The sequence below is a fragment of the Hippoglossus stenolepis genome, unplaced genomic scaffold, assembly GCF_022539355.2.
Source record: "Hippoglossus stenolepis isolate QCI-W04-F060 unplaced genomic scaffold, HSTE1.2 HiC_scaffold_37, whole genome shotgun sequence".
Taxonomy (NCBI): Eukaryota; Metazoa; Chordata; class Actinopteri; order Pleuronectiformes; family Pleuronectidae; genus Hippoglossus; species Hippoglossus stenolepis.
In genome coordinates this window covers 59,550-81,217 of record NW_025899758.1, presented here as the reverse complement: position 1 = coordinate 81,217, position 21,668 = coordinate 59,550, and the positions used below count along the sequence as shown (strand labels likewise).

General features: G+C 45.0%; 32 non-coding genes across 32 annotated transcripts; all 32 read left to right on the top strand.

Annotated features, from left to right (window-relative positions):
- The first annotated feature begins 190 nt into the window (after positions 1-190).
- LOC124851497 lies at positions 191-354 on the top strand. Its single transcript, XR_007032538.1, has one exon. It is a non-coding gene; the product is annotated as a U1 spliceosomal RNA (small nuclear RNA).
- A 566-nt stretch (positions 355-920) lies between these two features.
- Positions 921-1,084, top strand: LOC124851496. Its single transcript, XR_007032537.1, has one exon. It is a non-coding gene; the product is annotated as a U1 spliceosomal RNA (small nuclear RNA).
- A 416-nt stretch (positions 1,085-1,500) lies between these two features.
- On the top strand, positions 1,501-1,659 carry LOC124851522. The gene has a single exon (XR_007032563.1). It is a non-coding gene; the product is annotated as a U1 spliceosomal RNA (small nuclear RNA).
- Positions 1,660-2,223: 564 nt separating this feature from the next.
- On the top strand, positions 2,224-2,387 carry LOC124851495. The gene has a single exon (XR_007032536.1). It is a non-coding gene; the product is annotated as a U1 spliceosomal RNA (small nuclear RNA).
- Positions 2,388-2,953: 566 nt separating this feature from the next.
- Positions 2,954-3,116, top strand: LOC124851524. The gene has a single exon (XR_007032565.1). It is a non-coding gene; the product is annotated as a U1 spliceosomal RNA (small nuclear RNA).
- Positions 3,117-3,532: 416 nt separating this feature from the next.
- LOC124851494 lies at positions 3,533-3,696 on the top strand. The gene has a single exon (XR_007032535.1). It is a non-coding gene; the product is annotated as a U1 spliceosomal RNA (small nuclear RNA).
- A 416-nt stretch (positions 3,697-4,112) lies between these two features.
- LOC124851502 lies at positions 4,113-4,275 on the top strand. Its single transcript, XR_007032543.1, has one exon. It is a non-coding gene; the product is annotated as a U1 spliceosomal RNA (small nuclear RNA).
- A 559-nt stretch (positions 4,276-4,834) lies between these two features.
- LOC124851505 lies at positions 4,835-4,994 on the top strand. The gene has a single exon (XR_007032546.1). It is a non-coding gene; the product is annotated as a U1 spliceosomal RNA (small nuclear RNA).
- Positions 4,995-5,406: 412 nt separating this feature from the next.
- On the top strand, positions 5,407-5,570 carry LOC118104088. The gene has a single exon (XR_004695013.2). It is a non-coding gene; the product is annotated as a U1 spliceosomal RNA (small nuclear RNA).
- Positions 5,571-6,130: 560 nt separating this feature from the next.
- On the top strand, positions 6,131-6,293 carry LOC118104087. The gene has a single exon (XR_004695012.2). It is a non-coding gene; the product is annotated as a U1 spliceosomal RNA (small nuclear RNA).
- A 565-nt stretch (positions 6,294-6,858) lies between these two features.
- LOC124851433 lies at positions 6,859-7,019 on the top strand. Its single transcript, XR_007032485.1, has one exon. It is a non-coding gene; the product is annotated as a U1 spliceosomal RNA (small nuclear RNA).
- A 565-nt stretch (positions 7,020-7,584) lies between these two features.
- Positions 7,585-7,748, top strand: LOC118117094. The gene has a single exon (XR_004697730.2). It is a non-coding gene; the product is annotated as a U1 spliceosomal RNA (small nuclear RNA).
- Positions 7,749-8,312: 564 nt separating this feature from the next.
- On the top strand, positions 8,313-8,476 carry LOC118117119. The gene has a single exon (XR_004697749.2). It is a non-coding gene; the product is annotated as a U1 spliceosomal RNA (small nuclear RNA).
- A 564-nt stretch (positions 8,477-9,040) lies between these two features.
- LOC118104097 lies at positions 9,041-9,204 on the top strand. The gene has a single exon (XR_004695022.1). It is a non-coding gene; the product is annotated as a U1 spliceosomal RNA (small nuclear RNA).
- A 565-nt stretch (positions 9,205-9,769) lies between these two features.
- On the top strand, positions 9,770-9,932 carry LOC124851500. Its single transcript, XR_007032541.1, has one exon. It is a non-coding gene; the product is annotated as a U1 spliceosomal RNA (small nuclear RNA).
- Positions 9,933-10,497: 565 nt separating this feature from the next.
- On the top strand, positions 10,498-10,661 carry LOC118104083. The gene has a single exon (XR_004695008.1). It is a non-coding gene; the product is annotated as a U1 spliceosomal RNA (small nuclear RNA).
- A 417-nt stretch (positions 10,662-11,078) lies between these two features.
- Positions 11,079-11,239, top strand: LOC124851511. Its single transcript, XR_007032552.1, has one exon. It is a non-coding gene; the product is annotated as a U1 spliceosomal RNA (small nuclear RNA).
- Positions 11,240-11,805: 566 nt separating this feature from the next.
- On the top strand, positions 11,806-11,969 carry LOC118104094. Its single transcript, XR_004695019.2, has one exon. It is a non-coding gene; the product is annotated as a U1 spliceosomal RNA (small nuclear RNA).
- A 416-nt stretch (positions 11,970-12,385) lies between these two features.
- Positions 12,386-12,544, top strand: LOC124851435. Its single transcript, XR_007032487.1, has one exon. It is a non-coding gene; the product is annotated as a U1 spliceosomal RNA (small nuclear RNA).
- Positions 12,545-13,108: 564 nt separating this feature from the next.
- Positions 13,109-13,272, top strand: LOC124851479. The gene has a single exon (XR_007032524.1). It is a non-coding gene; the product is annotated as a U1 spliceosomal RNA (small nuclear RNA).
- A 565-nt stretch (positions 13,273-13,837) lies between these two features.
- On the top strand, positions 13,838-13,994 carry LOC124851519. Its single transcript, XR_007032560.1, has one exon. It is a non-coding gene; the product is annotated as a U1 spliceosomal RNA (small nuclear RNA).
- A 417-nt stretch (positions 13,995-14,411) lies between these two features.
- Positions 14,412-14,575, top strand: LOC124851498. Its single transcript, XR_007032539.1, has one exon. It is a non-coding gene; the product is annotated as a U1 spliceosomal RNA (small nuclear RNA).
- Positions 14,576-14,989: 414 nt separating this feature from the next.
- On the top strand, positions 14,990-15,147 carry LOC124851520. The gene has a single exon (XR_007032561.1). It is a non-coding gene; the product is annotated as a U1 spliceosomal RNA (small nuclear RNA).
- A 563-nt stretch (positions 15,148-15,710) lies between these two features.
- LOC124851515 lies at positions 15,711-15,877 on the top strand. Its single transcript, XR_007032556.1, has one exon. It is a non-coding gene; the product is annotated as a U1 spliceosomal RNA (small nuclear RNA).
- A 565-nt stretch (positions 15,878-16,442) lies between these two features.
- LOC124851468 lies at positions 16,443-16,606 on the top strand. The gene has a single exon (XR_007032515.1). It is a non-coding gene; the product is annotated as a U1 spliceosomal RNA (small nuclear RNA).
- A 416-nt stretch (positions 16,607-17,022) lies between these two features.
- Positions 17,023-17,187, top strand: LOC124851499. Its single transcript, XR_007032540.1, has one exon. It is a non-coding gene; the product is annotated as a U1 spliceosomal RNA (small nuclear RNA).
- Positions 17,188-17,753: 566 nt separating this feature from the next.
- LOC124851507 lies at positions 17,754-17,914 on the top strand. The gene has a single exon (XR_007032548.1). It is a non-coding gene; the product is annotated as a U1 spliceosomal RNA (small nuclear RNA).
- A 416-nt stretch (positions 17,915-18,330) lies between these two features.
- On the top strand, positions 18,331-18,494 carry LOC124851459. The gene has a single exon (XR_007032509.1). It is a non-coding gene; the product is annotated as a U1 spliceosomal RNA (small nuclear RNA).
- Positions 18,495-19,053: 559 nt separating this feature from the next.
- LOC124851434 lies at positions 19,054-19,211 on the top strand. The gene has a single exon (XR_007032486.1). It is a non-coding gene; the product is annotated as a U1 spliceosomal RNA (small nuclear RNA).
- Positions 19,212-19,773: 562 nt separating this feature from the next.
- LOC124851514 lies at positions 19,774-19,929 on the top strand. The gene has a single exon (XR_007032555.1). It is a non-coding gene; the product is annotated as a U1 spliceosomal RNA (small nuclear RNA).
- A 561-nt stretch (positions 19,930-20,490) lies between these two features.
- On the top strand, positions 20,491-20,652 carry LOC124851513. Its single transcript, XR_007032554.1, has one exon. It is a non-coding gene; the product is annotated as a U1 spliceosomal RNA (small nuclear RNA).
- A 415-nt stretch (positions 20,653-21,067) lies between these two features.
- LOC124851448 lies at positions 21,068-21,231 on the top strand. Its single transcript, XR_007032500.1, has one exon. It is a non-coding gene; the product is annotated as a U1 spliceosomal RNA (small nuclear RNA).
- The last annotated feature ends 437 nt before the right edge of the window (positions 21,232-21,668 follow it).

Genomic DNA, 21,668 nt, shown 5'->3' with positions numbered 1-21,668 from the left:
TAAAGTAATTATATGTCATGTACAGCCTAGTCGTTTCACAGAAGTGTTTGCTTCACTTCAACAAGTCCTTTACCAAAAGAGGATGATGTGATACTGAAGGCCTTTGGATTCTGTGAATATGCATGTGAGGCACCGTGAGCCAAACAACTGTGTCTAAGAAGCAGGAGCCTGTCTCCAATGCTTCCAACTCATACTTACCTGGCAGGGGAGATACCATGATCATGAAGGTGGTTCACCCAGGGCGAGGCTCAGCCATTGCACTTCGGTTGTGCTGACCCGTGCGAATTCCCCAAATGTGGGAATCTCGACTGCATAATTTGTGGTAGTGGGGGACTGCGTCCGCGCTCTCCCCTGATCATTATGTTCAATTGCAATAAGAGCTTGACACTGGATCCTATTTTATAGGTTTTGTTGTCGTGCATGTTTTGAACTCCCACCACAATGCATTCACTGATTGTGGTCGAAGGACAATTTTACAGCAAATAGACGGGTTCACTCCTGTTCCAAGTTTGTTGTTTTGATAAGTAATGTTTGCTAGAAATTCTTGTAGTGCCTGTACGCTGATTTTTCAGAATTTATAGCAGCTTGTGTTGTCTCTGAGACAAAGGCGCTATGTCACTGGGCTTTTGCGGTGATCTATCAGAGACGGCCGGAGCTTACCTGGCTGCTGTTCATTGAGGTTTACTGTGTTTTGCAAGGGGAATAAAAGGGGTGGAGACAAGAAAATTGATAAAGTAATTATATGTCATGTACAGCCTAGTCGTTTCACAGAAGTGTTTGCTTCACTTCAACAAGTCCTTTACCAAAAGAGGATGATGTGATACTGAAGGCCTTTGGATTCTGTGAATATGCATGGGAGGCACCGTGAGCCAAACAACTGTGTCTAAGAAGCAGGAGCCTGTCTCCAATGCTTCCAACTCATACTTACCTGGCAGGGGAGATACCATGATCATGAAGGTGGTTCACCCAGGGCGAGGCTCAGCCATTGCACTTCGGTTGTGCTGACCCGTGCGAATTCCCCAAATGTGGGAATCTCGACTGCATAATTTGTGGTAGTGGGGGACTGCGTCCGCGCTCTCCCCTGATCATTATGTTCAATTGCAATAAGAGCTTGACACTGGGCCTATTTTATAGGTTATGTTGTAGTGCTTGTTTTGTACTCCCACCACAATGCATTCACTGATTGTGGTCGAAGCAATTTTACAGCAAATAGACGACGGTTCAGTCCTGTTCCAAGTTTGCTGTTTTGATGAGTAATGTTTGCTAGAAATTCTTGTAGTGCCTGTACGCTGATTGAGACAAGAAAATTGATAAAGTAATTATATGTCATGTACAGCCTAGTCGTTTCACAGAAGTGTTTGCTTCACTTCAACAAGTCCTTTACCAAAAGAGGATGATGTGATACTGAAGGCCTTTGATTCTGTGAATATGCATGGGAAGCAACATGAGCCAAACAACTGTGTCTAAGAAGCAGGAGCCTGTCTCCAATGCTTCCAACTCATACTTACCTGGCAGGGGAGATACCATGATCATGAAGGTGGTTCACCCAGGGCGAGGCTCAGCCATTGCACTTGGGTTGTGCTGACCCGTGCGAATTCCCCAAATGTTGGAATCTCACTGCATAATTTGTGGTAGTGGGGACTGTGACCGCTCTCCCCTGATCATTATGTTCAATTGCAATAAGAGCTTGACACTGGGCCTGTTTTATAGGTTTTGTTGTCGTGCATGTTTTGAACTCCCACCACAATGCATTCACTGATTGTGGTCGAAGGACAATTTTACAGCAAATAGACGGGTTCACTCCTGTTCCAAGTTTGCTGTTTGATATGTAATGTTTGCTAGAAATTCTTGTAGTGCCTGTACACTGATTTTTCAGAATTTATAGCAGTTTGTGTTGTCGCTGAGACAAAGGCGCTATGTCACCGGGCTTTTGCGGTGATCTATCAGAGACGGCCAGAGCTTACCTGGCTGCTGTTCATTGAGGTTTACTGTGTTTTGCAAGGGGAATAAAAGGGGTGGAGACAAGAAAATTGATAAAGTAATTATATGTCATGTACAGCCTAGTCGTTTCACAGAAGTGTTTGCTTCACTTCAACAAGTCCTTTACCAAAAGAGGATGATGTGATACTGAAGGCCTTTGGATTCTGTGAATATGCATGGTGGCACCGTGAGCCAAACAACTGTGTCTAAGAAGCAGGAGCCTGTCTCCAATGCTTCCAACTCATACTTACCTGGCAGGGGAGATACCATGATCATGAAGGTGGTTCACCCAGGGCGAGGCTCAGCCATTGCACTTCGGTTGTGCTGACCCGTGCGAATTCCCCAAATGTGGGAATCTCGACTGCATAATTTGTGGTAGTGGGGGACTGCGTCCGCGCTCTCCCCTGATCATTATGTTCAATTGCAATAAGAGCTTGACACTGGGCCTACTTTATAGGTTTTGTTGTAGTGCTTGTTTTGTACTCCCACCACAATGCATTCACTGGTTGTGGTCGAAGGACAATTTTACAGCAAATAGACGGGTTCACTCCTGTTCCAAGTTTGCTGTTTTGATAAGTAATGTTTGCTAGAAATTCTTGTAGTGCCTGTACGCTGATTTTTCAGAATTTATAGCAGTTTGTGTTGTCTCTGAGACAAAGGCGCTATGTCACCGGGCTTTTGCGGTGATCTATCAGAGACGGCCAGAGCTTACCTGGCTGCTGTTCATTGAGGTTTACTGTGTTTTGCAAGGGGAATAAAATGGGGTGGAGACAAGAAAATTGATAAAGTAATTATATGTCATGTACAGCCTAGTCGTTTCACAGAAGTGTTTGCTTCACTTCAACAAGTCCTTTACCAAAAGAGGATGATGTGATACTGAAGGCCTTTGGATTCTGTGAATATGCATGGGAGGCACCGTGAGCCAAACAACTGTGTCTAAGAAGCAGGAGCCTGTCTCCAATGCTTCCAACTCATACTTACCTGGCAGGGAGATACCATGATCATGAAGGTGGTTCACCCAGGGCGAGGCTCAGCCATTGCACTTCGGTTGTGTTGACCCGTCGCGAATTCCCAAATGTGGGAATCTCGACTGCATAATTTGTGGTAGTGGGGACTGCGTCCGGCGCTCTCCTGATCATTATGTTCAATTGCAATAAGAGCTTGACACTGGACCTCCATTTTATAGGTTATGTTGTAGTGCATGTTTTGTACTCCCACCACAATGCATTCACTGATTGTGGTGAAGGACAATTTTACAGCAAATAGACGGGTTCAGTCCTGTTCCAAGTTTGCTGTTTTGATGAGTAATGTTTGCTAGAAATTCTTGTAGTGCCTGTACGCTGATTGAGACAAGAAAATTGATAAAGTAATTATATGTCATGTACAGCCTAGTCGTTTCACAGAAGTGTTTGCTTCACTTCAACAAGTCCTTTACCAAAAGAGGATGATGTGATACTGAAGGCCTTTGGATTCTGTGAATATGCATGGGAGGCACCGTGAGCCAAACAACTGTGTCTAAGAAGCAGGAGCCTGTCTCCAATGCTTCCAACTCATACTTACCTGGCAGGGGAGATACCATGATCATGAAGGTGGTTCACCCAGGGCGAGGCTCAGCCATTGCACTTCGGTTGTGCTGACCCGTGCGAATTCCCCAAATGTGGGAATCTCGACTGCATAATTTGTGGTAGTGGGGGACTGCGTCCGCGCTCTCCCCTGATCATTATGTTCAATTGCAATAAGAGCTTGACACTGGGCCTATTTTATAGGTTATGTTGTAGTGCATGTTTTGTACTCCCACCACAATGCATTCACTGATTGTGGTCGAAGGACAATTTTACAGCAAATAGACGGGTTCAGTCCTGTTCCAAGTTTGCTGTTTTGATGAGTAATGTTTGCTAGAAATTCTTGTAGTGCCTGTACGCTGATTGAGACAAGAAAATTGATAAAGTAATTATATGTCATGTACAGCCTAGTCGTTTCACAGAAGTGTTTGCTTCACTTCAACAAGTCCTTTACCAAAAGAGGATGATGTGATACTGAAGGCCTTTGGATTCTGTGAATATGCATGGTGGCACCGTGAGCCAAACAACTGTGTCCTAGAAGCAGGAGCCTGTCTCCAATGCTTCCAACTCATACTTACCTGGCAGGGAGATACCATGATCATGAAGGTGGTTTACCCAGGGCGAGGCTCAGCCATTGCACTTCGGTTGTGCTGACCCGTGCGAATTCCCCAAATGTGGGAATCTCGACTGCATAATTTGTGGTAGTGGGGGACTGCGTCCGCGCTCTCCCCTGATCATTATGTTCAATTGCAATAAGAGCTTGACACTGGGCCTGTTTTATAGGTTTTGTTGTCGTGCATGTTTTGAACTCCCACCACAATGCATTCACTGATTGTGGTCGAAGGACAATTTTACAGCAAATAGACGGGTTCACTCCTGTTCCAAGTTTGCTGTTTTGATAAGTAATGTTTGCTAGAAATTCTTGTACTGCCTGTACGCTGATTTTTCAGAATTTATAGCAGTTTGTGTTGTCTCTGAGACAAAGGCGCTATGTCACCGGGCTTTTGCGGTGATCTATCAGAGACGGCCAGACACCAGCTGCTGTTCATTGAGGTTTACTGTGTTTTGCAAGGGGAATAAAATGGGGTGGAGACAAGAAAATTGATAAAGTAATTATATGTCATGTACAGCCTAGTCGTTTCACAGAAGTGTTTGCTTCACTTCAACAAGTCCTTTACCAAAAGAGGATGATGTGATACTGAAGGCCTTTGATTCTGTGAATATGCATGTGAGGCACCGTGAGCCAAACAACTGTTTCTAAGAAGCAGGAGCCTGTCTCCAATGCCCAACTCATACTTACCTGGCAGGGGAGATACCATGATCATGAAGGTGGTTCACCCAGGGCGAGGCTCAGCCATTGCACTTCGGTTGTGCTGACCGTGCGAATTCCCCAAATGTGGAATCTCGACTGCATAATTTGTGGTAGTGGGGACTGCGTCCGCGCTCTCCCTGATCATTATGTTCAATTGCAAAGAGCTTGACACTGGGCCTATTTTATAGGTTATGTTGTAGTGCTTGTTTTGTACTCCCACCACAATACATTCACTGATTGTGGTCGAAGGACAATTTTACAGCAAATAGACGGGTTCAGTCCTGTTCCAAGTTTGCTGTTTTGATGAGTAATGTTTGCTAGAAATTCTTGTAGTGCCTGTACGCTGATTGAGACAAGAAAATTGATAAAGTAATTATATGTCATGTACAGCCTAGTCGTTTCACAGAAGTGTTTGCTTCACTTCAACAAGTCCTTTACCAAAAGAGGATGATGTGATACTGAAGGCCTTTGATTCTGTGAATATGCATGGTGGCACCGTGAGCCAAACAACTGTGTCTAGAAGCAGGAGCCTGTCTCCAATGCTTCCAACTCATACTTACCTGGCAGGGGAGATACCATGATCATGAAGGTGGTTCACCCAGGGCGAGGCTCAGCCATTGCACTTCGGTTGTGCTGACCCGTGCGAATTCCCCAAATGTGGGAATCTCGACTGCATAATTTGTGGTAGTGGGGGACTGCGTCCGCGCTCTCCCCTGATCATTATGTTCAATTGCAATAAGAGCTTGACACTGGGCCTGTTTTATAGGTTTTGTTGTCGTGCATGTTTTGAACTCCCACCACAATGCATTCACTGATTGTGGTCGAAGGACAATTTTACAGCAAATGACGGGTTCACTCCTGTTCCAAGTTTGTTGTTTTGATAAGTAATGTTTGCTAGAAATTCTTGTAGGCCTGTACGCTGATTTTCAGAATTTATAGCAGTTTGTGTTATCTCTGAGACAAAGGCGCTATGTCACCGGGCTTTGCGAGGATCTATCAGAGACGGCCAGAGCTTACCTGGCTGCTGTTCATTGAGGTTTACTGTGTTTTGCAAGGGGAATAAAAGGGTGGAGACAAGAAAATTGATAAAGTAATTATATGTCATGTACAGCCTAGTCGTTTCACAGAAGTGTTTGCTTCACTTCAACAAGTCCTTTACCAAAAGAGGATGATGTGATACTGAAGGCCTTTGGATTCTGTGAATATGCATGGGAGGCACCGTGAGCCAAACAACTGTGTCTAAGAAGCAGGAGCCTGTCTCCAATGCTTCCAACTCATACTTACCTGGCAGGGGAGATACCATGATCATGAAGGTGGTTCACCCAGGGCGAGGCTCAGCCATTGCACTTCGGTTGTGCTGACCCGTGCGGAATTCCCAAATGTGGAATCTCGACTGCATAATTTGTGGTAGTGGGGGACTGCGTCCGCGCTCTCCCCTGATCATTATGTTCAATTGCAATAAGAGCTTGACACTGGGCCTATTTTATAGGTTTTGTTGTCGTGCATGTTTTGAACTCCCACCACAATGCATTCACTGATTGTGGTCGAAGGACAATTTTACAGCAAATAGACGGGTTCACTCCTGTTCCAAGTTTGCTGTTTTGATAAGTAATGTTTGCTAGAAATTCTTGTACTGCCTGTACGCTGATTTTTCAGAATTTATAGCAGTTTGTGTTGTCTCTGAGACAAAGGCGCTAGGTCACCGGGCTTTTGCGGTGACCTATCAGAGACGGCCAGAGCTTACCTGGCTGCTGTTCATTGAGGTTTACTGTGTTTTGCAAGGGGAATAAAATGGGGTGGAGACAAGAAAATTGATAAAGTAATTATATGTCATGTACAGCCTAGTCGTTTCACAGAAGTGTTTGCTTCACTTCAACAAGTCCTTTACCAAAGAGGATGATGTGATACAGAAGGCCTTTGGATTCTGTGAATATGCATGGGAGGCACCGTGAGCCAAACAACTGTGTCTAAGAAGCAGGAGCCTGTCTCCAATGCTTCCAACTCATACTTACCTGGCAGGGAGATACCATGATCATGAAGGTGGTTCACCCAGGGCGAGGCTCAGCCATTGCACTTGATTGTTGACCTGACCGCGAATTCCCAAATGTGGGAATCTCGACTGCATAATTTGTGGTAGTGGGGGACTGCGTCCGCGCTCTCCCCTGATCATTATGTTCAATTGCAATAAGAGCTTGACACTGGGCCTGTTTTATAGGTTTGGTTGTCGTGCATGTTTTGAACTCCCACCACAATGCATTCACTGATTGTGGTCGAAGGACAATTTTACAGCAAATAGACGGGTTCACTCCTGTTCCAAGTTTGCTGTTTTGATAAGTAATGTTTGCTAGAAATTCTTGTACTGCCTGTACGCTGATTTTTCAGAATTTATAGCAGTTTGTGTTGTCTCTGAGACAAAGCGCTAGGTCACCGGGCTTTTGCGGTGACCTATCAGAAACGACAGAGCTTACCTGGCTGCTGTTCATTGAGGGTTTACTGTGTTTTGCAAGGGGAATAAAATGGGGTGGAGACAAGAAAATTGATAAAGTAATTATATGTCATGTACAGCCTAGTCGTTTCACAGAAGTGTTTGCTTCACTTCAACAAGTCCTTTACCAAAAGAGGATGATGTGATACTGAAGGCCTTTGGATTCTGTGAATATGCATGGGAGGCACCGTGAGCCAAACAACTGTGTCTAAGAAGCAGGAGCCTGTCTCCAATGCTTCCAACTCATACTTACCTGGCAGGGGAGATACCATGATCATGAAGGTGGTTCACCCAGGGCGAGGCTCAGCCATTGCACTTCGGTTGTGCTGACCCGTGCGAATTCCCCAAATGTTGGAATCTCGACTGCATAATTTGTGGTAGTGGGGGACTGCGTCCGCGCTCTCCCCTGATCATTATGTTCAATTGCAATAAGAGCTTGACACTGGGCCTATTTTATAGGTTTTGTTGTCGTGCATGTTTTGAACTCCCACCACAATGCATTCACTGATTGTGGTCGAAGGACAATTTTACAGCAAATAGACGGGTTCACTCCTGTTCCAAGTTTGCTGTTTTGATAAGTAATGTTTGCTAGAAATTCTTGTAGTGCCTGTACGCTGATTTTTCAGAATTTATAGCAGTTTGTGTTGTCTCTGAGACAAAGGCGCTATGTCACCGGGCTTTTGCGGTGATCTATCAGAGACGGCCAGAGCTTACCTGGCTGCTGTTCATTGAGGTTTACTGTGTTTTGCAAGGGGAATAAAAGGGGTGGAGACAAGAAAATTGATAAAGTAATTATATGTCATGTACAGCCTAGTCGTTTCACAGAAGTGTTTGCTTCACTTCAACAAGTCCTTTACCAAAAGAGGATGATGTGATACTGAAGGCCTTTGGATTCTGTGAATATGCATGGTGGCACCGTGAGCCAAACAACTGTGTCTAAGAAGCAGGAGCCTGTCTCCAATGCTTCCAACTCATACTTACCTGGCAGGGGAGATACCATGATCATGAAGGTGGTTCACCCAGGGCGAGGCTCAGCCATTGCACTTCGGTTGTGCTGACCCGTGCGAATTCCCCAAATGTGGGAATCTCGACTGCATAATTTGTGGTAGTGGGGGACTGCGTCCGCGCTCTCCCCTGATCATTATGTTCAATTGCAATAAGAGCTTGACACTGGGCCTGTTTTATAGGTTTTGTTGTCGTGCATGTTTTGAACTCCCACCACAATGCATTCACTGATTGTGGTCGAAGGACAATTTTACAGCAAATAGACGGGTTCACTCCTGTTCCAAGTTTGTTGTTTTGATAAGTAATGTTTGCTAGAAATTCTTGTAGTGCCTGTACGCTGATTTTTCAGAATTTATAGCAGTTTGTGTTGTCTCTGAGACAAAGGCGCTATGTCACCGGGCTTTTGCGGTGATCTATCAGAGACGGCCAGAGCTTACCTGGCTGCTGTTCATTGAGGTTTACTGTGTTTTGCAAGGGGAATAAAAGGGGTGGAGACAAGAAAATTGATAAAGTAATTATATGTCATGTACAGCCTAGTCGTTTCACAGAAGTGTTTGCTTCACTTCAACAAGTCCTTTACCAAAAGAGGATGATGTGATACTGAAGGCCTTTGGATTCTGTGAATATGCATGGTGGCACCGTGAGCCAAACAACTGTGTCTAAGAAGCAGGAGCCTGTCTCCAATGCTTCCAACTCATACTTACCTGGCAGGGGAGATACCATGATCATGAAGGTGGTTCACCCAGGGCGAGGCTCAGCCATTGCACTTCGGTTGTGCTGACCCGTGCGAATTCCCCAAATGTGGGAATCTCGACTGCATAATTTGTGGTAGTGGGGGACTGCGTCCGCGCTCTCCCCTGATCATTATGTTCAATTGCAATAAGAGCTTGACACTGGGCCTACTTTATAGGTTTTGTTGTAGTGCTTGTTTTGTACTCCCACCACAATGCATTCACTGGTTGTGGTCGAAGGACAATTTTACAGCAAATAGACGGGTTCACTCCTGTTCCAAGTTTGCTGTTTTGATAAGTAATGTTTGCTAGAAATTCTTGTAGTGCCTGTACGCTGATTTTTCAGAATTTATAGCAGTTTGTGTTGTCTCTGAGACAAAGGCGCTATGTCACCGGGCTTTTGCGGTGATCTATCAGAGACGGCCAGAGCTTACCTGGCTGCTGTTCATTGAGGTTTACTGTGTTTTGCAAGGGGAATAAAATGGGGTGGAGACAAGAAAATTGATAAAGTAATTATATGTCATGTACAGCCTAGTCGTTTCACAGAAGTGTTTGCTTCACTTCAACAAGTCCTTTACCAAAAGAGGATGATGTGATACTGAAGGCCTTTGGATTCTGTGAATATGCATGGTGGCACCGTGAGCCAAACAACTGTGTCTAAGAAGCAGGAGCCTGTCTCCAATGCTTCCAACTCATACTTACCTGGCAGGGGAGATACCATGATCATGAAGGTGGTTTACCCAGGGCGAGGCTCAGCCATTGCACTCGGTTGTGCTGACCCGTGCGAATTCCCCAAATGTGGGAATCTCGACTGCATAATTTGTGGTAGTGGGGGACTGCGTCCGCGCTCTCCCCTGATCATTATGTTCAATTGCAATAAGAGCTTGACACTGGGCCTGTTTTATAGGTTTTGTTGTCGTGCATGTTTTGAACTCCCACCACAATGCATTCACTGATTGTGGTCGAAGGACAATTTTACAGCAAATAGACGGGTTCACTCCTGTTCCAAGTTTGCTGTTTTGATAAGTAATGTTTGCTAGAAATTCTTGTACTGCCTGTACGCTGATTTTTCAGAATTTATAGCAGTTTGTGTTGTCTCTGAGACAAAGGCGCTAGGTCACCGGGCTTTGCGGTGATCTATCAGAGACGGCCAGAGCTTACCTGGCTGCTGTTCATTGAGGTTTACTGTGTTTTGCAAGGGGAATAAAATGGGGTGGAGACAAGAAAATTGATAAAGTAATTATATGTCATGTACAGCCTAGTCGTTTCACAGAAGTGTTTGCTTCACTTCAACAAGTCCTTTACCAAAAGAGGATGATGTGATACTGAAGGCCTTTGGATTCTGTGAATATGCATGTGAGGCACCGTGAGCCAAACAACTGTGTCTAAGAAGCAGGAGCCTGTCTCCAATGCTTCCAACTCATACTTACCTGGCAGGGGAGATACCATGATCATGAAGGTGGTTCACCCAGGGCGAGGCTCAGCCATTGCACTTCGGTTGTGCTGACCCGTGCGAATTCCCCAAATGTGGGAATCTCGACTGCATAATTTGTGGTAGTGGGGGACTGCGTCCGCGCTCTCCCCTGATCATTATGTTCAATTGCAATAAGAGCTTGACACTGGGCCTATTTTATAGGTTATGTTGTAGTGCTTGTTTTGTACTCCCACCACAATACATTCACTGATTGTGGTCGAAGGACAATTTTACAGCAAATAGACGGGTTCAGTCCTGTTCCAAGTTTGCTGTTTTGATGAGTAATGTTTGCTAGAAATTCTTGTAGTGCCTGTACGCTGATTGAGACAAGAAAATTGATAAAGTAATTATATGTCATGTACAGCCTAGTCGTTTCACAGAAGTGTTTGCTTCACTTCAACAAGTCCTTTACCAAAAGAGGATGATGTGATACTGAAGGCCTTTGGATTCTGTGAATATGCATGGGAGGCACCGTGAGCCAAACAACTGTGTCTAAGAAGCAGGAGCCTGTCTCCAATGCTTCCAACTCATACTTACCTGGCAGGGAGATACCATGATCATGAAGGTGGTTCACCCAGGGCGAGGCTCAGCCATTGCACGCCGGTTGTGCTGACTCGTGAATTCCCCAAATGTGGGAATCTCGACTGCATAATTTGTGGTAGTGGGGGACTGCGTCCGCGCTCTCCCCTGATCATTATGTTCAATTGCAATAAGAGCTTGACACTGGATCCTATTTTATAGGTTTTGTTGTCGTGCATGTTTTGAACTCCCACCACAATGCATTCACTGATTGTGGTCGAAGGACAATTTTACAGCAAATAGACGGGTTCACTCCTGTTCCAAGTTTGTTGTTTTGATAAGTAATGTTTGCTAGAAATTCTTGTAGTGCCTGTACGCTGATTTTTCAGAATTTATAGCAGCTTGTGTTGTCTCTGAGACAAAGGCGCTATGTCACTGGGCTTTTGCGGTGATCTATCAGAGACGGCCGGAGCTTACCTGGCTGCTGTTCATTGAGGTTTACTGTGTTTTGCAAGGGGAATAAAAGGGGTGGAGACAAGAAAATTGATAAAGTAATTATATGTCATGTACAGCCTAGTCGTTTCACAGAAGTGTTTGCTTCACTTCAACAAGTCCTTTACCAAAAGAGGATGATGTGATACTGAAGGCCTTTGGATTCTGTGAATATGCATGGGAGGCACCGTGAGCCAAACAACTGTGTCTAAGAAGCAGGAGCCTGTCTCCAATGCTTCCAACTCATACTTACCTGGCAGGGGAGATACCATGATCATGAAGGTGGTTCACCCAGGGCGAGGCTCAGCCATTGCACTTCGGTTGTGCTGACCCGTGCGAATTCCCCAAATGTGGGAATCTCGACTGCATAATTTGTGGTAGTGGGGGACTGCGTCCGCGCTCTCCCCTGATCATTATGTTCAATTGCAATAAGAGCTTGACACTGGGCCTATTTTATAGGTTATGTTGTAGTGCTTGTTTTGTACTCCCACCACAATGCATTCACTGATTGTGGTCGAAGGACAATTTTACAGCAAATAGACGGGTTCACTCCTGTTCCAAGTTTGCTGTTTTGATAAGTAATGTTTGCTAGAAATTCTTGTAGTGCCTGTACGCTGATTGAGACAAGAAAATTGATAAAGTAATTATATGTCATGTACAGCCTAGTCGTTTCACAGAAGTGTTTGCTTCACTTCAACAAGTCCTTTACCAAAGAGGATGATGTGATACTGAAGGCCTTTGGATTCTGTGAATATGCATGGGAGGCAACGTGAGCCAAACAACTGTGTCTAAGAAGCAGGAGCCTGTCTCCAATGCTTCCAACTCATACTTACCTGGCAGGGAGATACCATGATCATGAAGGTGGTTCACCCAGGGCGAGGCTCAGCCATTGCACTCCGGTTGTGCTGACCGATGCGAATTCCCCAAATGTTGGAATCTCGACTGCATAATTTGTGGTAGTGGGGACCGTCCGCGCTCTCCCTGATCATTATGTTCAATTGCAATAAGAGCTTGACACTGGGCCTGTTTTATAGGTTTTGTTGTCGTGCATGTTTTGAACTCCCACCACAATGCATTCACTGATTGTGGTCGAAGGACAATTTACAGCAAATGAACGGGTTCACTCCTGTTCCAAGTTTGCTGTTTTGATAAGTAATGTTTGCTAGAAATTCTTGTAGTGCCTGTACGCTGATTTTTCAGAATTTATAGCAGTTTGTGTTGTCTCTGAGACAAAGGCGCTATGTCACCGGGCTTTTGCGGTGATCTATCAGAGACGGCCAGAGCTTACCTGGCTGCTGTTCATTGAGGTTTACTGTGTTTTGCAAGGGGAATAAAATGGGGTGGAGACAAGAAAATTGATAAAGTAATTATATGTCATGTACAGCCTAGTCGTTTCACAGAAGTGTTTGCTTCACTTCAACAAGTCCTTTACCAAAAGAGGATGATGTGATACTGAAGGCCTTTGGATTCTGTGAATATGCATGGAGGCACCGTGAGCCAAACAACTGTGTCTAAGAAGCAGGAGCCTGTCTCCAATGCTTCCAACTCATACTTACCTGGCAGGGGAGATACCATGATCATGAAGGTGGTTCACCCAGGGCGAGGCTCAGCCATTGCACTTCGGTTGTGCTGACCCGTGCGAATTCCCCAAATGTGGGAATCTCGACTGCATAATTTGTGGTAGTGGGGGACTGCGTCCGCGCTCTCCCCTGATCATTATGTTCAATTGCAATAAGAGCTTGACACTGGGCCTGTTTTATAGGTTTTGTTGTCGTGCATGTTTTGAACTCCCACCACAATGCATTCACTGATTGTGGTCGAAGGACAATTTTACAGCAAATAGACGGGTTCACTCCTGTTCCAAGTTTGCTGTTTTGATAAGTAATGTTTGCTAGAAATTCTTGTACTGCCTGTACGCTGATTTTTCAGAATTTATAGCAGTTTGTGTTGTCTCTGAGACAAAGGCGCTAGGTCACCGGGCTTTTGCGGTGACCTATCAGAGACGGCCAGAGCTTACCTGGCTGCTGTTCATTGAGGTTTACTGTGTTTTGCAAGGGGAATAAAATGGGGTGGAGACAAGAAAATTGATAAAGTAATTATATGTCATGTACAGCCTAGTCGTTTCACAGAAGTGTTTGCTTCACTTCAACAAGTCCTTTACCAAAAGAGGATGATGTGATACTGAAGGCCTTTGGATTCTGTGAATATGCATGGGAGGCACCGTGAGCCAAACAACTGTGTCTAAGAAGCAGGAGCCTGTCTCCAATGCTTCAACTCATACTACCTGGCAGGGGAGATACCATGATCATGAAGGTGGTTCACCCAGGGCGAGGCTCAGCCATTGCACTCGGTTGTGCTGACCCGTGCGAATTCCCAAATGTGGGAATCTCGACTGCATAATTTGTGGTAGTGGGGACTGCGTCCGCTCTCCCCTGATCATTATGTTCAATTGCAATAAGAGCTTGACACTGGGCCTATTTTATAGGTTATGTTGTAGTGCATGTTTTGTACTCCCACCACAATGCATTCACTGATTGTGGTCGAAGGACAATTTTACAGCAAATAGACGGGTTCACTCCTGTTCCAAGTTTGCTGTTTTGATAAGTAATGTTTGCTAGAAATTCTTGTAGTGCCTGTACGCTGATTGAGACAAGAAAATTGATAAAGTAATTATATGTCATGTACAGCCTAGTCGTTTCACAGAAGTGTTTGCTTCACTTCAACAAGTCCTTTACCAAAAGAGGATGATGTGATACTGAAGGCCTTTGGATTCTGTGAATATGCATGGTGGCACCGTGAGCCAAACAACTGTGTCTAAGAAGCAGGAGCCTGTCTCCAATGCTTCCAACTCATACTTACCTGGCAGGGGAGATACCATGATCATGAAGGTGGTTCACCCAGGGCGAGGCTCAGCCATTGCACTTCGGTTGTGCTGACCCGTGCGAATTCCCCAAATGTGGGAATCTCGACTGCATAATTTGTGGTAGTGGGGGACTGCGTCCGCGCTCTCCCTGATCATTATGTTCAATTGCAATAAGAGCTTGACACTGGGCTATTTTATAGGTTATGTTGTAGTGCTTGTTTGTACTCCCACCACAATGCATTCACTGATTGTGGTCGAAGGACAATTTTACAGCAAATAGACGGGTTCAGTCCTGTTCCAAGTTTGCTGTTTTGATGAGTAATGTTTGCTAGAAATTCTTGTAGTGCCTGTACGCTGATTGAGACAAGAAAATTGATAAAGTAATTATATGTCATGTACAGCCTAGTCGTTTCACAGAAGTGTTTGCTTCACTTCAACAAGTCCTTTACCAAAAGAGGATGATGTGATACTGAAGGCCTTTGGATTCTGTGAATATGCATGTGAGGCACCGTGAGCCAAACAACTGTGTCTAAGAAGCAGGAGCCTGTCTCCAATGCTTCCAACTCATACTGGCAGGGGAGATACCATGATCATGAAGGTGGTTCACCCAGGGCGAGGCTCAGCCATTGCACTTCGGTTGTGCTGACCCGTGCAAATTCCCCAAATGTGGGAATCTCGACTGCATAATTTGTGGTAGTGGGGACTGCGTCCGCGCCACCCCTGATCATTATGTTCAATTGCAATAAGAGCTTGACACTGGGCCTGTTTTATAGGGTTTGTTGTCGTGCATGTTTTGAACTCCCACCACAATGCATTCACTGATTGTGGTCGAAGGACAATTTTACAGCAAATAGACGGGTTCACTCCTGTTCCAAGTTTGCTGTTTTGATAAGTAATGTTTGCTAGAAATTCTTGTAGTGCCTGTACACTGATTTTTCAGAATTTATAGCAGTTTGTGTTGTCGCTGAGACAAAGGCGCTATGTCACCGGGCTTTTGCGGTGATCTATCAGAGACGGCCAGAGCTTACCTGGCTGCTGTTCATTGAGGTTTACTGTGTTTTGCAAGGGGAATAAAAGGGGTGGAGACAAGAAAATTGATAAAGTAATTATATGTCATGTACAGCCTAGTCGTTTCACAGAAGTGTTTGCTTCACTTCAACAAGTCCTTTACCAAAAGAGGATGATGTGATACTGAAGGCCTTTGGATTCTGTGAATATGCATGGTGGCACCGTGAGCCAAACAACTGTGTCTAAGAAGCAGGAGCCTGTCTCCAATGCTTCCAACTCATACTTACCTGGCAGGAGATACCACCATACCACCATGAAGGTGGTTCACCCAGGGCGAGGCTCAGCCATTGCACTTCGGTTGTGCTGACCCGTGCGAATTCCCCAAATGTGGGAATCTCGACTGCATAATTTGTGGTAGTGGGGGACTGCGTCCGCGCTCTCCCCTGATCATTATGTTCAATTGCAATAAGAGCTTGACACTGGGCCTACTTTATAGGTTTTGTTGTAGTGCTTGTTTTGTACTCCCACCACAATGCATTCACTGGTTGTGGTCGAAGGACAATTTTACAGCAAATAGACGGGTTCACTCCTGTTCCAAGTTTGCTGTTTTGATAAGTAATGTTTGCTAGAAATTCTTGTAGTGCCTGTACGCTGATTTTTCAGAATTTATAGCAGTTTGTGTTGTCTCTGAGACAAAGGCGCTAGGTCACCGGGCTTTTGCGGTGACCTATCAGAGACGGCCAGAGCTTACCTGGCTGCTGTTCATTGAGGTTTACTGTGTTTTGCAAGGGGAATAAAATGGGGTGGAGACAAGAAAATTGATAAAGTAATTATATGTCATGTACAGCCTAGTCGTTTCACAGAAGTGTTTGCTTCACTTCAACAAGTCCTTTACCAAAAGAGGATGATGTGATACTGAAGGCCTTTGATTCTGTGAATATGCATGGGAGGCACCGTGAGCCAAACAACTGTGTCTAAGAAGCAGGAGCCTGTCTCCAATGCTTCCAACTCATACTTACCTGGCAGGGGAGATACCATGATCATGAAGGTGGTTCACCCAGGGCGAGGCTCAGCCATTGCACTTCGGTTGTGCTGACCCGTGCGAATTCCCCAAATGTGGGAATCTCGACTGCATAATTTGTGGTAGTGGGGGACTGCGTCCGCGCTCTCCCCTGATCATTATGTTCAATTGCAATAAGAGCTTGACACTGGGCCTATTTTATAGGTTATGTTGTAGTGCATGTTTTGTACTCCCACCACAATGCATTCACTGATTGTGGTCGAAGGACAATTTTACAGCAAATAGACGGGTTCACTCCTGTTCCAAGTTTGCTGTTTTGATAAGTAATGTTTGCTAGAAATTCTTGTAGTGCCTGTACGCTGATTGAGACAAGAAAATTGATAAAGTAATTATATGTCATGTACAGCCTAGTCGTTTCACAGAAGTGTTTGCTTCACTTCAACAAGTCCTTTACCAAAAGAGGATGATGTGATACTGAAGGCCTTTGGATTCTGTGAATATGCATGGTGGCACCGTGAGCCAAACAACTGTGTCTAAGAAGCAGGAGCCTGTCTCCAATGCTTCCAACTCATACTTACCTGGCAGGGGAGATACCATGATCATGAAGGTGGTTCACCCAGGGCGAGGCTCAGCCATTGCACTTCGGTTGTGCTGACCCGTGCGGAATTCCCCAAATGTGGGAATCTCGACTGCATAATTTGTGGTAGTGGGGGACTGCGTCCGCGCTCTCCCCTGATCATTATGTTCAATTGCAATAAGAGCTTGACACTGGGCCTATTTTATAGGTTTTGTTGTCGTGCATGTTTTGAACTCCCACCACAATGCATTCACTGATTGTGGTCGAAGGACAATTTTACAGCAAATAGACGGGTTCACTCCTGTTCCAAGTTTGCTGTTTTGATAAGTAATGTTTGCTAGAAATTCTTGTACTGCCTGTACGCTGATTTTTCAGAATTTATAGCAGTTTGTGTTGTCTCTGAGACAAAGGCGCTATGTCACCGGGCTTTTGCGGTGATCTATCAGAGACGGCCAGAGCTTACCTGGCTGCTGTTCATTGAGGTTTACTGTGTTTTGCAAGGGGAATAAAATGGGGTGGAGACAAGAAAATTGATAAAGTAATTATATGTCATGTACAGCCTAGTCGTTTCACAGAAGTGTTTGCTTCACTTCAACAAGTCCTTTACCAAAAGAGGATGATGTGATACTGAAGGCCTTTGGATTCTGTGAATATGCATGTGAGGCACCGTGAGCCAAACAACTGTGTCTAAGAAGCAGGAGCCTGTCTCCAATGCTTCCAACTCATACTTACCTGGCAGGGGAGATACCATGATCATGAAGGTGGTTCACCCAGGGCGAGGCTCAGCCATTGCACTCGGTTGTGCTGACCGTGCGAATTCCCCAAATGTGAAATCTCGACTGCATAATTTGTGGTAGTGGGGGACTGCGTCCGCGCTCTCCCCTGATCATTATGTTCAATTGCAATAAGAGCTTGACACTGGGCCTATTTTATAGGTTATGTTGTAGTGCTTGTTTTGTACTCCCACCACAATACATTCACTGATTGTGGTCGAAGGACAATTTTACAGCAAATAGACGGGTTCAGTCCTGTTCCAAGTTTGCTGTTTTGATGAGTAATGTTTGCTAGAAATTCTTGTAGTGCCTGTACGCTGATTGAGACAAGAAAATTGATAAAGTAATTATATGTCATGTACAGCCTAGTCGTTTCACAGAAGTGTTTGCTTCACTTCAACAAGTCCTTTACCAAAAGAGGATGATGTGATACTGAAGGCCTTTGGATTCTGTGAATATGCATGGTGGCACCGTGAGCCAAACAACTGTGTCTAAGAAGCAGGAGCCTGTCTCCAATGCTTCCAACTCATACTTACCTGGCAGGGGAGATACCATGATCATGAAGGTGGTTCACCCAGGGCGAGGCTCAGCCATTGCACTTCGGTTGTGCTGACCCGTGCGAATTCCCCAAATGTGGGAATCTCGACTGCATAATTTGTGGTAGTGGGGGACTGCGTCCGCGCTCTCCCCTGATCATTATGTTCAATTGCAATAAGAGCTTGACACTGGGCCTGTTTTATAGGTTTTGTTGTCGTGCATGTTTTGAACTCCCACCACAATGCATTCACTGATTGTGGTCGAAGGACAATTTTACAGCAAATAGACGGGTTCACTCCTGTTCCAAGTTTGTTGTTTTGATAAGTAATGTTTGCTAGAAATTCTTGTAGTGCCTGTACGCTGATTTTTCAGAATTTATAGCAGCTTGTGTTATCTCTGAGACAAAGGCGCTATGTCACCGGGCTTTTGGGGATCTATCAGAGACGGCCAGAGCTTACTGGCTGCTGTTCATTGAGGTTTACTGTGTTTTGCAAGGGGAATAAAAGGGGTGGAGCAAGAAAATTGATAAAGTAATTATATGTCATGTACAGCCTAGTCGTTTCACAGAAGTGTTTGCTTCACTTCAACAAGTCCTTTACCAAAGAGGATGATGTGATACTGAAGGCCTTTGGATTCTGTGAATATGCATGGGAGGCACCGTGAGCCAAACAACTGTGTCTAAGAAGCAGGAGCCTGTCTCAATGCTTCCAACTCATACTTACCTGGCAGGGAGATACCATGATCATGAAGGTGGTTCACCCAGGGCGAGGCTCAGCCATTGCACCCGGTTGTGCTGACCCGTGCGATTCCCCAAATGTGGAATCTCGACTGCATAATTTGTGGTAGTGAGGACTGCGTCAGCGCTCTCCCTGATCATTATGTTCAATTGCAATAAGAGCTTGACACTGGGCCTACTTTATAGGTTTGGTTGTCGTGCATGTTTTGAACTCCCACCACAATGCATTCACTGATTGTGGTCGAAGGACAATTTTACAGCAAATAGACGGGTTCACTCCTGTTCCAAGTTTGCTGTTTTGATAGTAATGTTTGCTAGAAATTCTTGTACTGCCTGTACGCTGATTTTTCAGAATTTATAGCAGTTTGTGTTGTCTCTGAGACAAAGCGCTAGGTCACCGGGCTTTGCGGTGACCTATCAGAGACGACCAGAGCTTACCTGGCTGCTGTTCATTGAGGTTTACTGTGTTTTGCAAGGGGAATAAAATGGGGTGGAGACAAGAAAATTGATAAAGTAATTATATGTCATGTACAGCCTAGTCGTTTCACAGAAGTGTTTGCTTCACTTCAACAAGTCCTTTACAAAAGAGGATGATGTGATACTGAAGGCCTTTGGATTCTGTGAATATGCATGGGAGGCACCGTGAGCCAAACAACTGTGTCTAAGAAGCAGGAGCCTGTCTCCAATGCTTCCAACTCATACTTACCTGGCAGGGAGATACCATGATCATGAAGGTGGTTCACCCAGGCGAGGCTCAGCCATTGCACTTCGGTTGTGCTGACCCGTGCGAATTCCCCAAATGTGGGAATCTCGACTGCATAATTTGTGGTAGTGGGGACTGCGTCCGCTCCCTGATCATTATGTTCAATTGCAATAAGAGCTTGACACTGGGCCTGTTTTATAGGTTTGGTTGTCGTGCATGTTTTGAACTCCCACCACAATGCATTCACTGATTGTGGTGAAGGACAATTTTACAGCAAATAGACGGGTTCACTCCTGTTCCAAGTTTGCTGTTTTGATAAGTAATGTTTGCTAGAAATTCTTGTACTGCCTGTATGCTGATTTTCAGAATTTATAGCAGTTTGTGTTGTCTCTGAGACAAAGGCGCTATGTCACCGGGCTTTGCGGTGATCTATCAGAGCGGCCAGAGCTTACCTGGCTGCTGTTCATTGAGGTTTACTGTGTTTTGCAAGGGGAATAAAATGGGGTGGAGACAAGAAAATTGATAAAGTAATTATATGTCATGTACAGCCTAGTCGTTTCACAGAAGTGTTTGCTTCACTTCAACAAGTCCTTTAGCAAAAGAGGATGATGTGATACTGAAGGCCTTTGGATTCTGTGAATATGCATGTGAGGCACCGTGAGCCAAACAACTGTGTCTAAGAAGCAGGAGCCTGTCTCAATGCTTCCAACTCATACTTACCTGGCAGGGGAGATACCATGATCATGAAGGTGGTCCACCCAGAGGCGAGGCTCAGCCATTGCACTTCGGTTGTGCTGACCTGCCAATTCCCCAAATGTGGGAATCTCGACTGCATAATTTGTGGTAGTGGGGACTGCGTCCGCGCTCCCCTGATCATTATGTTCAATTGCAATAAGAGCTTGACACTGGGCCTATTTTATAGGTTATGTTGTAGTGCTTGTTTTGTACTCCCACCACAATACATTCACTGATTGTGGTCGAAGGACAATTTTACAGCAAATAGACGGGTTCAGTCCTGTTCCAAGTTTGCTGTTTTGATGAGTAATGTTTGCTAGAAATTCTTGTAGTGCCTGTACGCTGATTGAGACAAGAAAATTGATAAAGTAATTATATGTCATGTACAGCCTAGTCGTTTCACAGAAGTGTTTGCTTCACTTCAACAAGTCCTTTACCAAAAGAGGATGATGTGATACTGAAGGCCTTTGGATTCTGTGAATATGCATGTGAGGCACCGTGAGCCAAACAACTGTGTCTAAGAAGCAGGAGCCTGTCTCCAATGCTTCCAGCTCATACTTACCTGGCAGGGGAGATACCATGATCATGAAGGTGGTTCACCCAGGGCGAGGCTCAGCCATTGCACTTCGGTTGTGCTGACCCGTGCGAATTCCCCAAATGTGGGAATCTCGACTGCATAATTTGTGGTAGTGGGGGACTGCGTCCGCGCTCTCCCCTGATCATTATGTTCAATTGCAATAAGAGCTTGACACTGGATCCTATTTTATAGGTTTTGTTGTCGTGCATGTTTTGAACTCCCACCACAATGCATTCACTGATTGTGGTCGAAGGACAATTTTACAGCAAATAGACGGGTTCACTCCTGTTCCAAGTTTGCTGTTTTGATAAGTAATGTTTGCTAGAAATTCTTGTACTGCCTGTACGCTGATTTTTCAGAATTTATAGCAGTTTGTGTTGTCTCTGAGACAAAGGCGCTAGGTCACCGGGCTTTTGCGGTGACCTATCAGAGACGACCAGAGCTACCTGGCTGCTGTTCATTGAGGTTTACTGTGTTTTGCAAGGGAATAAAATGGGGTGGAGACAAGAAAATTGATAAAGTAATTATATGTCATGTACAGCCTAGTCGTTTCACAGAAGTGTTTGCTTCACTTCAAC